General features: G+C 36.0%; 2 protein-coding genes across 8 annotated transcripts in view; one reads left to right on the top strand and one right to left on the bottom strand.

Annotated features, from left to right (window-relative positions):
- The window catches only part of LOC145688499 (protein GVQW3-like), a 480,426-nt gene that overhangs the window by 130,710 nt on the left and 331,999 nt on the right, over positions 1–17,717 (top strand). For 2 of the 4 annotated variants that reach the window (XR_014131923.1, XM_081762837.1), the window contains exon 2: positions 17,162–17,247. The exons of the other annotated variants lie outside the window; for them this stretch is intronic. The gene's annotated coding sequence lies outside the window, so the exon portion shown is untranslated. The remainder of the gene's footprint in view (positions 1–17,161; positions 17,248–17,717) is intronic. 4 annotated transcript variants of the gene reach the window in all.
- The window catches only part of LOC145688497 (epidermal growth factor receptor kinase substrate 8-like), a 379,489-nt gene that overhangs the window by 303,534 nt on the left and 58,238 nt on the right, over positions 1–17,717 (bottom strand). The window lies entirely within an intron of this gene.

Below are 17,717 nucleotides of genomic sequence, written 5' to 3'. Positions count from 1 at the left end.
AGTGTCTTCATGGCTTGAGGTCCGATAAAAGACATTCGGACTTTCTATACTCAAGAAACCAGGTCCTTGAGGGATGAAAAAGTTCACAACGCGTAACATACGTTAAAAAAAGTAAAACACAATAAAACAGATGACGTGTCTGAAAGACTCATGCCAAAACGTCCTCGCATAATGTGTACTTCATGACAAAATGCACCCTTGCGAACAGCAGTACTCTCTTGACAATTACACTCTCTGAAGTGCCAGGGGCTGGGGTGGCTCAGTGGTAGAGCGTTCACCTCTGGTGCTAGGGGTCCCGGGTTCGATCCTAGCCTCCGCCAAGTGAACTTTGTGGTGGGCAAACACCGTGTGCGTGGGTTTTCTCGGGGTTCTCCCGTTTCCTCCCACTTTCTTCATTCCACCATTTCATTTATTACTCATCATCACCGTCTACTTTAGCCTAACCGGCATAATCGTGGGACGTAAAACTCAAAGATTTCATTTTTTTCTCTGAAGTGTCAAAACGCCGTGTCTCTTCCTTGCTCAGCACAGGATTTTTTTTTTATCATTTACAGTAGTTTGGTACGTTTCTCGACGCTTGCTCATTTCTATTTTGCTTCATCAGTACATGTATATGCGTATTAGACTTTTATATGTATGGCAGGGTACACTGAATACGGTTGTTTATCATATTCAGTACATCCGTCAATCAGCTCAAGATTTGTTTACTTTTATACAACCTAAAGCTATTTATTTTACTGCAGTTACTAAAGCTGTATAAGAGGCAGGCAAGATGTGTTTCTATTGCACTTATTAATTTTGATTTTGTATTAGTGATTACTGTTAAGTTAATATTGTGAAAATACGTAACAAATTAATAGATAAGATTCTTACCGTTTATGTTCCTAAATTTATTTTTTGTCTGCTTTTACACGTGCTAAATGTTCCAATGCTGATTTTTTAAATTCATTAATCATTCTGTACACCATATCACAAGCATTATTTGTACAAAAAGGTATAGAATTAGTCAGTGTTTAAAACATATACAACACCTGAGCTGTTCAAATATTCCAATCCCAAAGGAAAGTGTAGGGCATTCTGATATATCACAGATGCGGGCCGCATTGCATTTCAATGTAAAAAGAAAAAAATAAAATACAAAGTATGTACAGTTAGATGACAATACTGCCTGTGCTATTAGATGCCATGATGACAAAAATATGGGAAAACCCCTAAGGTGTTTAATCATATAGGTACTCTACCATTATTGGCAGGTCATTTGTCACACTGAGGAGCTTCCATAGGTCTTCTGCTAACCTCGTAGTCTTCACGTACGATTTTTGTTTTAATATCATCCATTAAATGTAGCTTCTTTCACCCCTTCTTTTCCCTATCACAGTATCTTCTAGCACGTTCTTCAACATAAATATTTCTCAGTCAATGTCCCAACCAGTTTCTCTTCCTCTTTTCAATTACATCTAAAATTATTCTTTCCTCCCACACTATTATAACACTTTCTTATTCGGTTTACGTTCGACCAGCTAATCCTACCCTTTCTTTTTCATGCCCACATTTCAAATCATCCCTGTCCTTTAATCACTTTTGCGTGGTCTCCATGTTTCTGCCCCAACGAGTAACTAACATGGACACTCCACATGAAACATTTTGAGTGTTTTTCCTATCACTGTATTCAAGGACCCACAAAACACGCTTTTCTTAAATGCCTCTTTTGCCGTTGCTTTCATTTCACGATAGCACTTCATGTCATCACTTAAAATATACTACCTAGGTATTATCTGACAAGAATAACAGTTTATTTGGACTGGGAGTGCAAGTGAAGTGGTGTGTTTAAAACTTATTTCATGTGGTATCAATATTGCCAAGTTTATTTTCATCTCATACTCATCACAGTCTATCACTTTTTTTTTTCAGATTTCGAAATAAGCCCCATATGATTTGCAAACCGTATTCATGTAGTCATTCTACCTCTTACCGAAATATTATTATACAGGGTCTCCTTCACTCTCTTTTAGATAGATATTAAATAACGTCGACGTGGGAGATCATCCCTGTCGAACTCCCTTTCCAATTGCACTCTTTCCTGTGATTTCTTCCCTTATTCTAACATTCACTTGTTGGTTCATATATAAGTTTCTTATGAATCGTCGATCTTTCCATTCCAACCCAACCTTCTTTAAAAATACCAACAATTCCCAGTTCACTGGTCGAATACAACTCTTTTCCCTTTTTCTATATTCCTTTCACAGATTTACCTTTTAATAAGCCTATTACATCTTTTGTAACCTTACCTCTCCTAAATTCAAACTGTTCTTAACTTAATTTGTTCTCCCATACAAACTTCCGTTCAGTATTCGAAGCAATCAATGCAGTTTTTGCTGCATGCGATATGAAATTAAGTTTTGTAGTCCACACATTTCTCTGAGTTAGTTTTCTTTCAAACTCTTCATCTTCATGTACTTAAATTTCTACTTCAACGTCTAGGCCATTTGGTCTATTCCTACACTCATGCAAATCCTTAACATATTTTTTCTGTCTTCCTAAGACTTCACTCCCCTCGCTTACTACATTTCTATTCTCATTTTCTACTGCTATCATAATATCATTATTTCCTCCCCCAATTCCATAATTTCGCTTTAAATTCCTATTTTTCCACTTTTTCTAATTCTTCTGTCCTCACATTTTCTTTTGTAAAAACCTTTCCTTGATTTGTGTGTTTCGCTTCCTAACTCGTTCTTTACCTTACTTTACATATTTGCCCTCTTCTGTATTAACTTCTTTCTATGTTCTCCTTCCAGGGGCGGATCCGGGGAAAGGGCGATCGGGGCGATTGCCCCCCCCAGAAGAGGATTTTTCTCTTATTTTATATATAAATAAAATCCATCCCAGTGTTTGGAGCTCTTAAAAGTAGCTCTAAGTAGCAGTACTACAACCCCCCCCCCCGCCAGAAGTCCGTCCTGGATCCGCCTCCTTCCTCCTCCCCTTTATTTTCTGCAATATATGTTCTGTAGCCCATGGTTTTTAGGCGTTTTTCTGTTCGCAGTAACCTATTACTACTTCTGCAGCCTTCTTCAAGCAAAGTAAGCTGCTACATCCTGTCACTACCTGCATCTATCCTTTCCTCATTTGAGTACTACTCTGAAATATTTCTTATTTCCTCATTTTTTAATATTCAAATTGTTGTTGCCTACTTTTTTTCTGGCTACATTTTTTCAGTTGAATATTAGTTTGACCGGTCCCGGGAAGAGTATTCGCGTTCTTCAAGCTATCTCGATACCTATCCTGAATAATAACAGTATATTAGATTTCTTCGGTCATCTAATTAAAGATTTCCATGTATACCATCTTTTGCGCTGGTTAAACGAAGTCTTTTCAATTACTAGAGAATTCCGTCTACTGAAATTTATCAGTCCGTCTCCTTTCATTTCTTTCGCCTAAATCACATTTGCGTACATTACCTTTCTGTCCTACAATAACTGCAATGAAATTTCCCATTATAATTATAAACAAGATGAAGAGGGGTGCATGTGTAATTTCTTCCATTTTCTCAACTTTCCTCCACTACTTCAACTGCCTGCGAAGGGCAGTATGTGGGTATGTCTGTATCCCTACTAGATCCTTAAGACAACTCTGTCATCAATAAATTCTACTTTCACTACCTTCTCTGTTATATGCTTACTCAGAATTATTCCCACATTATTAAGACAGCTCTTCTCAAACATTCTAAATCTTTTCCTTCTCAATCCCGCATTACCTCCCCACCTAACTTCATAAACTCCTGTTAAGCCTATACCATTGTTTCATTTTTCCTTACAAGAATTGTTGATTTCCCTTCATGTAACATGGTACGTAGCCTACATTTCATTGCAGCGATATTCCTGACACTGTTACTCGTCTAATAATCCCCCCCTCAAGACATCCCCCTTCTCGAGGTCTGAATGAACGAATATTTTGTCTCCGCAACTAAATTGACTTGAAAAAGACCACTGTACATATGCTCATTTTGGTGTCTATAAACTAGTTAACATGTAGAGTGGTAGTTCTCCGTTGCCTTCCACCCCGCAGAATCCTAGCCGTTCAAGTCATTTTTGACCATGCCTGGGACTAACGTCAAAGTTGCCATACCAATCACTATGATTTCCGCCAACTTTACTACCGGAAGAACTACTGCCTCCTTCCAATAAATTCTTCGTCTGGCTACTTCATGCTGAACATCCCACCCCACACTGTCTTCGCGAAAATCATGTCTATTGGCGAATTTTGTGTAAGATACATTGCGAAGCTCCACTGATCCATAATTTCTTCTGGCAAGTGGTCACAAGAGCACGATGTACGACAGGATTGTCTACGAAGCCACTCCGATGTACGGTTAGTGTGGGATGTTCAATATGTGAAATTTTCATTTCATTTCTTCCATGCACCTGGGTGATACCCTTCAGCAACTGAAAATTTAGTAAGTGATCAGATGTATTTATTGAATTGTAATTGTAGTGAATTTGTAAAGGAAAGTATTTTGACGGCGTAGAAATTTCGATTCTATAGAATATTCAACGTTGATTTGCACACTTGTCTTTATAAATCATATTCGATTACGAAGTTCATTTTTTGAAATTGTTCCGAGTCGGTGAAGGGTAAGAATGGTTAGCTAGAAAGGAATCATTTATGATGCATACATTACAGAGCTGAGATGATAGCTTAATTTATTTGAATTTGTTTTTCCTTCGTATGTAATATTTATTTTATAATTCTCGACTACTCATTGATTGATCGGTTGATTTAATATTGATGTCCCTTTCAATCAGCCACGCTATATGGTACGGAACCTATTGTTTAAAGTGGGATATAAAATATAAGAATTTAGGAATATATTTTATCAAGTTAGGGGTGCGGCATTTTCTCTTCTTCTAACGAACTTGTGCTTATCTTCTGGAAAGGGAAGTTTTGCCACTCAAACTAATATAATTTGCTGTTTGCGAGGGGACATTTTAGCACGAATTGTGCATTTTATGAGAGGTTGTTTTGGCAAAATCATGGGAATAGGAGTATATTTGTGCGCATAATTCTAACGTAATAGTCTTTTGTATTATGGGTGTGAAAAATCACAAAGTAAATACCTGCAAGTCACTACAGACGAAGAAATTCCGCAAATAATTTAAATGTAATAAGACCCACAACCTGGACGTTCTTTTTCATATTTACTGAAGGAAAACCTAACTATATAATAAATGTATGTAGCGTTCAAAACAAATATTAAATCAAGTTATTAATCCAATTACCGAAATGTTAGTCAAACGAACTTTCGAAAATGTGCATCAAATGTAAGAAACAATCCTACATCCTCTCTCCAGAGGTAAAAACTATTAAAATATTAGTTATCAGTCATTTTCAACTTTGCTATGTATGGCGTAGAACAGCGCTTTCACAATCAGACAAAACGTTTTGAGAAGTACGTTAGCACACCTGATCATTAATGTCCGGATTTGTATGTAATTACGTATTTTTTTTCTTCATATGTAGGTTCGTCAAATCCTTAAACGTTTGTGATTCACACCTGTAGGATACTTTAACTCGTTTCATATTACATATTTTTTACATATTTTGACCAATAGTACATATATCTATGGTTTCTACACATTTTTACACAAAACTGTCTCAAAATTTTGCGTTTACTGAAATTTTAATTTAAAATTAAAAAAAAACTCTCTCCAACTGTGCAACGCTTGCATCTAGATTCAATTTTGTCATTCCTATCTTTTCGTTTCTTTACCGAAAGAGAAATATTTATCTTTTTATTTGTCAAACGATGTTTCGCAGAATTTTCACCGATAACAAAAATATAAGAAGAAACAAGTAAAAATCCTCCCTCCGGGGTACATTAGCAGCGCCCTTTATTCTCAATTCTGGAGGAAGACAGATCACGTGCCTGACAAGCGATTGGCCAGGAAATTCCTAAAATTAAGTCTATTTGATTGTTATCGGAGGTCGGACTGGAAAAAAGATGAAAGGAAATCCTGCAATTAAAGTTAAAACTGTATGCTAGTGTGCTTCCAGGTACTTACTGGAAGAGTTCGTTGCAAGAAGCGACAATGGCAATATCATAACAGGTAACCTAAGCTTTCAAAGAATTTCGCTTGTTTAACTGCATGACAGGAGGATAGTGCTCGAGTATTGCAGTTGCAGAAAGCACGTGTTCTCTATTGACCGTCGAAGTTAGAAATGGCTCCGGTTGCCTCAACTTTATCTGAGAAATTGCGGTCGTGGGTAACTATCGATGATGCGTTTACTACGGACGGTAAAGTGGTCTTGTGGCAAGTGTGTGTGTAAAAAAGATGTTCAATGAAATCTCAGAACAACATGTACGAAGTGCACTCCATGCAAGAAATAAAAATTTGCGAACTGCAAAGAACAAGTACTCTTGACACAAATGCATCAAGATACTTCAGTGAGAGTTTTTCAAAGACTTGTACCAAGTAATGATAGCAGCAAACATTCCTTGGAACAAAGTTCAAGTGCCAAAATATCGTGCTTTTCTGGAGAAGTACTGCGGGCGTCGAATTCCTGACGAATCCACTCTTCGAAAGTGTTATCTCGAAGTTTGTTATAGGGAACCTATAGATATCATTAGAGCAGAAATAGGTAGTTCATATATTTGGATTTCTGTGGACGAAACAACAGACGTTCTGGGACGTTATGTAGCAAATTTAGTGATTGGAAAGTTAAGTGAAGATGCTCCATCTAAATCCTATCTTATTGCGAGTAAATTGCTGGAACGCACGAATCATTCCACGATTGCTCGCTTTATAAACGATAGTCTTAAAGCGTTGTGGCCGGGAGGAGTTCAGGAAGAAAAAGTCCTTGTTCTCTATACAGACAGTGCAGCGTACATGTTAAAAGCGGCTAGAGCACTTACAGTTTTTTACCCTCATTTAATTCATTTCACCTGTATGGCCCATGCTCTTCAGCTTGGTGCTGAAGAGCTGAGAGAGAACTTTTGTGAAGTAAATCAACTAGTTTCTTTCACGAAAAAAAAATGTTTAAGGCGCCACAACGTGTTCAAGTTTACAGAGATCAACTCCCAGACGTGCCACTTCCTCCGGAGCCTGTGCTAACGTGATGGGGCACTTTGATACAGGCAGTAGATTTCTACAATGAACATTTTCAAAAAATTAAGCCTGTTGTTCATTCGTTTCCATCGGAGTCTGTTGTGTCAGTTGGCATTGCTCAGAAACTGTTTAATGGCTCAAAAGTAGCGTGTGATATCGCATGCATAGACAGCAATTTTGGTTGGCTACCTACAAGCATTAAAAACTTAGAGACTGTTGGACGGTCTCTTCCGGAATCTATGGAAATCATAGAGGATGCAAAGAGACTGCTGCAAGGTGTGTGTGGAGATTTAGGAGAAAAAAGTTCGAAAGAAACTAAATGCAGTGTGTAAAGAAATCCGGGTTACGACAGCTTATTGGCAGTGTGAGATTCTCAGTGGTGAAACAAGAACCCCCTGAAGATATTTCCCCCAACTACATCCCCCTGTTGAAATACGCTCCTGTTACCTCATGTGATGTGGAGGATCATTCTCTGCATACAAGAATGTTTTATCCGATCGCAGATAAAATTTTACTTCTGATCATTTGGACACACAGTTGAACTGCAGGCACATCTTTTGTAAGTATTTTATTTCAAATTTAAAATGTTAAATAGTGGAAATGTTCTTCAATCTTAGTTCAGCTGGTATTGTTTAAAAGATATAGGACTGCTTTTCCCTGTATAAAATATATATAAAACAATACATTTTGTCTTAAGTTGCTTTTAGTATTTAAATTTGTATATTGCGTATATTTCATTTCAAGATTGAGCCGTGGTGACGGATGCGCATTTAGTGTAAAAGGTTCTAGATTTGAAACGGGACCACACCACATGAGATTTCTGACGTACAAATGCCGTATGCATTGCTTTTCTCGGGGCTTTCCTGTTTCTCTCTAGCCGATTCACATCTTCCTCCATTTGCGTCGGCTTTTTATTATCCTTCAATCTCTCACGCCAGTGACGTATGGCTGTCTCAGCTGTTCAAGCATTTCACTTCATTGGGAGACTTGAATTAAGTAGGATAAGTGTAGTAAGTTTTCCTTTTTATTTTCATAATTCGTTTAAATATTGCATACTCATACGCGTGTTAATATTACGTTTTCATAAATATGTAACATGTAGTATTACATATTATTATATAATATTACATATTTCTTACATTTTAAGCGATTTTTGTTACATTTTTATGTACGTATTTAGGGGGTTGATATTACATAAAAATCCGGACTCTACTGATCATAAATCCGAGCAGAACTCTAGAGTAATATGCAGTAAACGGACAACGTCTGAGTCCAGCTCGGTAAGATATTAGTGATTCCTCGCAACTATACTAATAAATGTTGTTGTTCATCTTAAAACAGAATGTTTGAAGATTTCTCTGCCAAGTATTTCGCATGTCTACCTGTGTTCCCCACTACCTGATACACATCTTAAAATGCACTAGATTGACAGGAAGCTGGAATTTGCTATTTAAGCCTACGAGCGAAAGTGTTAAGCAAACGAAGAGAAGTGAGGTAAGAGAATAAACAGGTATTGTGTCCGTTGTCATGTAATATGCCTGCAAAACCGCGGACAGTGCTATCAATGTCCGTGTTTTCCTGTCACTATTATATTATAATCAAAGACAGATTTCCAGCCTGCTCTTTCTCCTCTCAGTGTAATTTATTAAGAAGAGAAGCAGCAAACTGTGACATCACAGAACATTTAGTTGGAAATGGCTTGTTTATGATAAGTTGTCATTTTAACGTTGTTTTACTTCTGCTTTGATATCTCACATGGGGTACTGCAAGTATGTTAGTTCCGTGAGAACTTCTGCTGACAAAGTAGTTTATTTATTGATTCACTTCATGGTTTTGCGACGAGTAGGTTTACCATACCAATGCGTTAAACAAATTCAACAGACCGCTGCAAATATATAATTATAACCTTTTTAATAGTGCTATGTATACGTAGCAACTACTTTGATCTCAAGGAGTGATATTTTTTCGATATATTTATCGTAAGTCAATTTGGTGCGTATTAATCAAGAATGAACGCCTCGACATCATTAGATCGCTACATTTAGAATTGTTCAAATTTAAGTATTCTTGCAATGTCGTGACCAAAAAAAAAAAAAAAATGTATTATACAGGAGCGGATCCAGGACGACTCTTGGGGGACGGGACGAAAGATTCTTTAGTTTTCTCTCTTACCAAGCTTTTGCAGAGCTGGTGGCTGTGCGGTTGGGGAGTGTGGACGATTCTTCTACCCTCTGGATAAGTCTAGTATCATGAATTTCTAGAAAACTTTTTCATAAAGATGTTTTCCTGTTTATTGGTTTGCCGTGAAAACCTTCGTTTCTCATATTAATTAGTAGACAAAACTGTGTCCAGCGATTATTCTAAATATAAAAATAAAATATTAGAAATTGTTAAGTTGGAAGAACATTTATAGGTTTACAGGCTCATACTTCTGGTTTCTCTCGACACACTGCAGAACACGTACACGGGCACCCACAATACATCCATGTCTTAATCTATTAAGTTGCAGAGATTATTCTAGGGCACCTCGTTAGGTTAGTGCGTTATCCAGCCATGTCTACCTATTTTGCGTGGTTTTAGTGGCTTAAAATGACGGTACGTGACGTTTGGGCGCCGCCGTTTGGGCGCGGACGTTTGGGCCCCGCCGTTTGGGCACTGGACGTTTGGGCGCGAAGCCATTTGGGCGCCAGACGTTTGGGCGCGAGTTAAAAAGTCGTTATGTTAGGCGCTGAATACTAAGTTCGAATCAAGATATCACAAGGTGTCTACTGTAGTGGAAGTCCTTGAATTATACTGGATTTTGTTTTACATACTAGAAATACTGGAATTTCAAAATTATAAAAACTGAATTAACAATTAAATTTTGTAAATTTAAGTTTCAACGAAAGTTAAGTGTGCTTTTTATTTGATAACTTTTCAAGCCAAATGTAAGTCGACCAGACTACATATGATTGACTGCATTACATACATAGTGAGCTTATTCCATTAAAAAACTTAAAGCAGGCCTTCTGCTGTAGTTACGCAATAAGTGTGAATGTCAAACACATTTCTAGTGGCTAAATGACCAATATATGTACACTTAACTATTATTTTTCACTTTGAAATAGTTGTTTTTTTCTTTCGCCACTTTTTTAATGCAGATTAAATGCTTACAATGGGACGAAAAAAATGTGTGTTAAGTTTTGATTTTTATATTGGAATGTTAATAAAAAAAAGTGATACCAGAAATACGGCATACTACAGTTCCTAAACTCAATGTGTTAGACATCCTGTATGCAAAATATGTCTTAGACACCATGTATGCAAAATATCTTTCCCTCAACTCGATTAGGATATAGGATTTTTAGATTTCTGGGTTCTCGGCATCTAAGGCCATTTAGCCCGTCACGTTTGAGGGAGCACACTATCCGGGGAAAGGGAAGGAAGAAAGGATTGGGGAAGGAAGGAAGCGGCCTGGACCTATAAATTAGGTACCACCCCGGCATTTGCCTGGTGTGAATTAAGAAAACCCAGGAAAACCTCATTCAGGGTGGCTGGCCTGAAAGAGCGTGTTACACTTTTTCGACCGAGTGCCCCCGCCGGGAATCGAACCCGGGACCCATCGCACCGAAGGCGAGAGTGTTAGCGACTACGCTGCAATCTTTTATTGGTAGTTCTTTATTGGACTTAAGGAAGAGAAGAGTTTGGCAAACGTAATACGAAAGAAAACAAATTTTAATTGTCATAAATATGTAATTATTAACTTTCTTTAAAAAAATACAAAAATTAAATCAATGTGTTTTAATTAACATTAAGAAAATTAACAGTTCGTCTGATTCCTTTATTTCCTAGCTTTCTTATATAATACAAAAATTAGATCAGAAGTACAAGAATCGTGAACAAGCGAAAAATCAATCCATGACGAGGTTAGGCAACAAATGCCACAAACGCATTAAACTATTTAATTTAGATGAATAAATAAGATAGAGATAGAAAATATACAGATAAATGAGGTGAGATAAAGATAGAAGTGTAAGAAATGTATATATCTTGATTGGCGCTTAGTTTTCAGTGCCTAGCTTACTTTATATTTCGTAAATTGTGATTTTTACTATGTACCTCGCGCCCAAACGTCTGGCGCCTAAACGGCTTTGCGCCCAAACGTCCGGCGCCCAAACGGCAGCGCCAAAACGTCCGCGCCCAAATGACGGCGCCCAAACGTCCTGTCCCGTAAAATGAAGGTTCGACTGATTATATATAAGTCAAATACAATATTCACGGTATAATTGACAATTTGATTGAGAGTTAACTGTGACGCATAAAGCCTCGTACTGCTCCACGGATATAATTGTATGCTGTCAGTACAACTTACAATAATACTGTAATAATAATAATAATAATAATAATAATAATAATAATGTCGCTTGTGTGTTGCGTGTGGAATCGATACGTCGCGATCTGCAATGAATAGTACTAAGTAATCTGTATGGTTATAGTATTATCTTCCATATTTAAAATATCGTGAGTGGTTTAAAACAGAACAAGAATAGAGCTACTTTTTAGTTTTGTATGCACTGGAAGCTTCTCATCAAGATTTCTAACTTTAATGTTGCGCTTGTTTCGAGTCTCACGAGTAGACAATGAATTTCCCACAATTAGAATTAATTTTAAGTCATGCCATATATCAACATTTTTTTTTTCCTGTTCACTCTCCAGGCCAAGGTTCTTAAACTTGAGGGTGTTGAACTTTATTGTGTGGATGTATAAAGATGAATCTATCTTATACACAATTCGATTTATGGTATGGATGTCCCGATACTTCTAAACATCAATCTACATGTACATATATATTCCATCAGTTTACTCGTATCCAAGCCACCTTATCACGATTACCGACTGTCAAATCTCTCACCTACCTAAACCAATTAGATATGCGTACTCCCGGCTATTTTTAATGTGGGTGTGAGATTGGGATACCACATAGTCTTAGTAATTTAAAACATGGAACTACACACATGAATGGGGTTCGTTTTACATTGTGAACGAACTAACAGGATTCAATATTTATATATTTCTTACGGTTGATATAGAAATAAGGGTAACATTCCTATTCTTCCGACATGCATCCATAAAAAAAATCGCTAGCTATTATCATTCTTGCATTAGAGATATCAATATTAAAATCCAAAGTGGTGGTAGATTTCAACTACTCTCTGTTTTGATTGGTAAGATAAGGACTGGGATAAAATCTACTCGTGGGTCCATACGTTCATATATATTAATCCTCCCTATCTATTACCATTTTTGCCCTAAGATTAATGTTGAAGTTGAAGTTGAAGTTGAAGTTGAAGTGATATTCTTCAATAGAAGAGTAAAAGCAGAAAAGTAATCATTATTGGCTTCCTGAATTCATATATTACACAAAATACTAGCAGAATACCTGTTCTTCGAACAAGGAGAGTACGTTTCATTTTAGACATAAGGGGCTGAATTTGGATTTAAACTGCATGGAAAGTGTCACTGTTCATCTCAGCAACCCCGAAAACTATAGATTTGACACGAACATCAGTTATTATCCATCATTTTTTATATATTTCCCCCCTGAATACAAGGCTGAAATTTAAACAGCATCGGAAGTGTTACCATTCATCTCAACGACCGCGAAAATTATGGACTCGACACTAATTTCAGGCACTTTCGATCATTTTTAAATATCTCCTCCTCCCCTAAGCTGAATCAAGATGGAATGATAAACATCTCAGGCCCAAATCTCAGGTATATTGAAAATTTGATCAAGATCGATCGGGTGATTCAAGAGTTATGAAGTCACACAGTCACTTTCAATTTTATATATTAGAAGATAAAATACAAAACGCTTCTCGTTATCTATTAGTTTTGCTCTGTGGCAATCACTGCTAAAACTGGAAATGCTAATTTCTACAACAGCTTTCGGTTTGAATAGAGAGATAAGGGTTCAGACTGAACCTACTCTTAGGACAGTGGATACTATACACGTAACATTTCTCTTACCGTTTCAGGCCTAATATCTACGAACAGATGTACGGGCTGAGCATACTCTTTCTATAACACTTTACATACCTACACATTACTTAGTTTGGAATAGCGGCGATGAAACAGGCTTTGGGTCTTCTATTGAATTTAGACTTTAAAGCTATTCTTTAAAATCTGATGTGAGGCACAAATATTACAGGAAAAAAAGTAACAACGAATTTGCATTGCGCAATCAAATATCCAGTTTAGGCCATACAGAATTATCTAATTTAAATACTCAGCACAAAGAGTACAAGCTATTCAGGAAGTGGAAAACCACTGACGTTTCCTAACACTGATCAATCTACTTTTCGAACCTGAATTTCTCAATTCATTTGTAAAATCATTTGGTACATACCCACAATCATACATACAATTAACAGCGTATTTTAAACGGATACAAAAACTAAGTACTGATAGAAAGTTAGCTAGCTTCGTTTCTCGTATACTTATAGTATTTATCAAAGCAAGCATAGCGAAGCTTCTACCATTCAACTCGACGGGCATTTGTGTGCGCGTCTGTCCGTCTATTTATTCCACAATAACCGTTGTAAAACTTACCCGATTTTAATGAAATTCTGTGTTTGTTTTACCTCCAACTTGCAAAAATTACCTTGGTCTTTGGGGAATTATAATTCAAGAACAAAATGGTAAAATGGTGTAAAAATCAATTCTATGTTGTATGTGAACATATTCATAACACAATTTTCCAATATAAATCACACAGAAATAATTCAATTATAACAAAAATATTGCATACATTATAGTTTCTTTAAGACATCAATCATCCTGATTACTCTCCCTTCCCCTACGATTAAAATATATGATCCAAGATGTATTTCGTAAAAATATTAAATTCTCATGGAATATTGCGCATACTTTTTGAGGGTTCATAATCATGCCACTACTTGGATTTAAACTTAATTGAATCCAAGCCCCGGGTGTAAAGAAGTTATATTGTATAATAACTTTCCGAACATCGTACAGCATGCATGCTTGGAGTTGAGTGTCAAATATTAACCCTCCCCATGGTTTTTAAAAACTGATCTTGTGATAATTTCGGCAAAAGAATCGATTTTGTTAGAATACAGTGATTTTTTCCTGAGGATTTCCAATAGTCATGTAACAACTTTCAAATGTTCGTACTCCCAAATTAGACATTACTTCATTATTATTATTATTATTATTATTATTATTATTATTATTTTACTTTCGAGTGACGATAGGAAAGAAGTATAGTGATCGTGAAAAAAATCTAATTCAAAATTTCAACGCATGTACACATTTCATAGCCGCATCATGTCAACAACCTAATTTCTGCATGTACGTCTGTTCGTTCTATGTACACTCGCCTAGGAGGCATACTGTTCAACGTATCGAAACTAAACTAAGTTTTCATAAGATTTCCTTGGGGCGTTTTTTTGAATTTTATTTTACTCCCAAAAATAAGGGTAATTTACTGAAAGGTGAAAATTAAGATTTCAGTTCTCAAAAACGGATCTAACGATTGTCTTCATATTTCATTAATAACGTGATATTATCTTGTAACTCATTTGTCCTAGAAAAATATACAATAAGTAGTTTATTCTTCGGGATGAACACTTTTGCCCAAACTACTCAGTTGATTCTTTCATATTTCACAAATAAATGTTTCAATAATAACTAGCTGAACCTGCGCTACTCACACAGCGCTCAGTTCTAATATGAGCGTGAATTTCCTTCTCACTATATCTGTGCAAGTTTTTACGAACACAAATGAAGAACAGGAAGACCCTCAAAAGGAGCAAATTGTTATAGACAAACATAAATGTAGTATTTTAATATATAGGATGTTGAAGTGAGTTTGTGCAAACTTGGATAACAGATGACACCAAATGCATTTTTTTCTTTCTTATAATTCCATATCAGAGTACACCTCATTGTGGGTGCACATGCCTTTGAATTTGTCAGTTTGCAATAGGTTTTGTCATTCAGATTAAAGCAAAGCGCCTGAAATGTCAACCCGCTATACGTAGCTCCTCTACTGGTTGCCAACCTTGCCAACCAACTTTTTTTTTTTTTAAGTAATGTCCTAATGGCAATATTAAAGTAATAGGGTCAAAACGACGCCTAAAACGTGTAATAGAAAAATAAAGACTTTTTTTAAAAAATCTGAATGGAAACTGGACAATCTACACAAAACTTTGAATAGGCCAGTGAAAACTGCACGTTTCTAGCACTTGTGATTTTTGAGAGCTCGTTGTCGAAAGGATTGACCACAAACATGTAAACCTAGCATTTTAATATATGGACTCGCTGAACATGCTCTTTCTACACAACGCATCATTCACACATGAGCATGAATCTCCTTATCATTCCTTACAACATCTGTAAATGTCCCTTTAAAGACACAAGAGAAAGACGTTTGATAAAAATCGGCAAGAGGAGATTTTTTCAACTATTTTTCAAAAATCTTGCATCGTTTGCGAGACCTGAGCCTACTTTCGATTGGAGTTTCTAATTTATGTATGACCAGAGTTTACTTTCTTCTTGCATGCAGTGTGTAGTAAGCAAATACATTACATGCACAATTAATTAATAATATCAGTGATGTATGGTGTTCATTGGGCAAAACTTCAAACAGTAAAAATTCATCTTATGACTGGAGAAATTGTTATCCTTCGTTCTTCATCATCATTTGCTCATGAAACAAACGCCTGGGAGTTATATAACCCCTGCACGCAATTTTTGTGTTCGAAGGTATAGACTAACTCTAGGATATGATGCTTTAGTTATATATATAAAAAAAATTAAACACTTCCAGTGTACTCCTAAACAATGTAATAAAGAAATAACTGCCATGCTTTTTTCAATATTCAATTAGAACTGGACAATCTACACAAAATTTGGAATAGACCAGCGAAAACGGCACGTTTCTAGCACTTGTAGTTTTCGAGATCTCATTGTCGAAAAGATTGGAGACAAACACATAAACTTAGCATTTTAATATATGGAGTCTACAATAAAAGTTAAATAATTTTTAATGGATAAATCCACAAAGCGTAGTTTAGTTTCGGACACTTTACTCAAAAACATATCAGGTGATTTTGATATTTCATCAGCAACCCTATATTGTTGAAGGTTAAGATTAGTTTCGAACGATTTTCAAAATCATGTTATACTATTTTTATTATATTTACCCAATATCCCTCTATTGTTGCGCAAATCATTTCTCACGAAAATATCCAAAAAGGTGGTTTACTTTTTTTTCAATTTCTTTAAATACAACTCATGTGATTTTGTTGAAACAAATATTTCATTAATAACCCTAAATCACTTCTTATAAAACAAAAATAAAAAAAAGTCTAAAAACAGTAGTTTACTTTTGGGTCTAATATTTCTTCGTACGATGTTTTTCTGAAAATTTAGTTTTTTTCTTCTTCTTCGTATATCATAAATAAAAGTTTCAGTAATAACTCCAGCATAACATATTTTAGTTTAACAAATTGGAGCCAAAATATATATATAGGGATTGCAGGAAGTGAATGTATCTACTTTCATCACAAGAGTTTCCGTTTTTTGTAACAATCTTTAAATAGACAAGCTCTAGTTGGTGAAGTTGAGATCATTCAGGTCTTGTTGGTGGAACAACTGTAGCACATGTAAAACAGAATCCGATTTTCTTGCTAAACTGAAAGCATAATGTTTGTTTCCTACTTTGCTTGTCGAGTCTCAGCCTGTAAAGTCATGAAGAGCTGGTAAACTTTAGAATTTTATTTTCAAGTGCTTCTGAAGCTATATGACATCCTAAACCTCTTTTCCTTTCTCCAACACCAGCGACTAACCACACACTCTGGCAACCGCTGGCTTTCGAATCATGCCAGTATGATATGGCTAACACGGACACACCCGTGTCTGGGCTGTGAATTATTAGGGTTACATTTCCTTTGTTTCTAAATGAATGAAACACATGAAAAAATTCTTGTGTCCGCTTCATTTTGGTTAGTTTTCAGGTTTTCATACGTTCTTATTAATTGATCTTCATGTTTTAGGTCACTGTCGCTTTCATTTTCAAAACTACCAGACACTGGAAATTGGCTGGATTAACATCAGGAACACAAATGTTCAACAAATGAAGGTAAATGCAAATAAAGTTCTTGTAATACTAATATTATATTTTCATTTCAGTTACATGTATTAACAATATGATAATGGCTTTACAACTAAAGATGCATTTAAAAAAAATATACCATACCAAACTCAAAATGGTCTTTAAACTTATCCCAAAGGAGCTACAAGCATAAAAATTTTGTATCAAATAAATAAATCAATATTCTAACTAGTGATACCCTGTATTTGGTCATTGGGCTTACGAGGGGTAAATGGGGGGGGGGTATAGAATTTGCCCATTTCTCCAGTGTAGATTTTCTTATAAAAGAAAGCCATATATTTGAACTTTGAGGAACGCTGGCAACACTTATTTGTCGTAACCAGGAAAAAAAATCTCACGTTGTCGACCAAGCTGGGGGGCGACGACATCGGTTTTCACGATCACTATAGTGCCTATAACAATAATCAGAAATAAAATTGCGTTAGGCTTTCTATGCA

This window comes from Thermobia domestica, chromosome 6 (genome assembly GCF_964235325.1).
Source record: "Thermobia domestica chromosome 6, izTheDome1.hap1.1, whole genome shotgun sequence".
Lineage (NCBI taxonomy): Eukaryota > Metazoa > Arthropoda > Insecta > Zygentoma > Lepismatidae > Thermobia > Thermobia domestica.
Note: the sequence above shows the minus strand (reverse complement) of the source record. Positions and strands in the feature narration are given on the sequence as shown.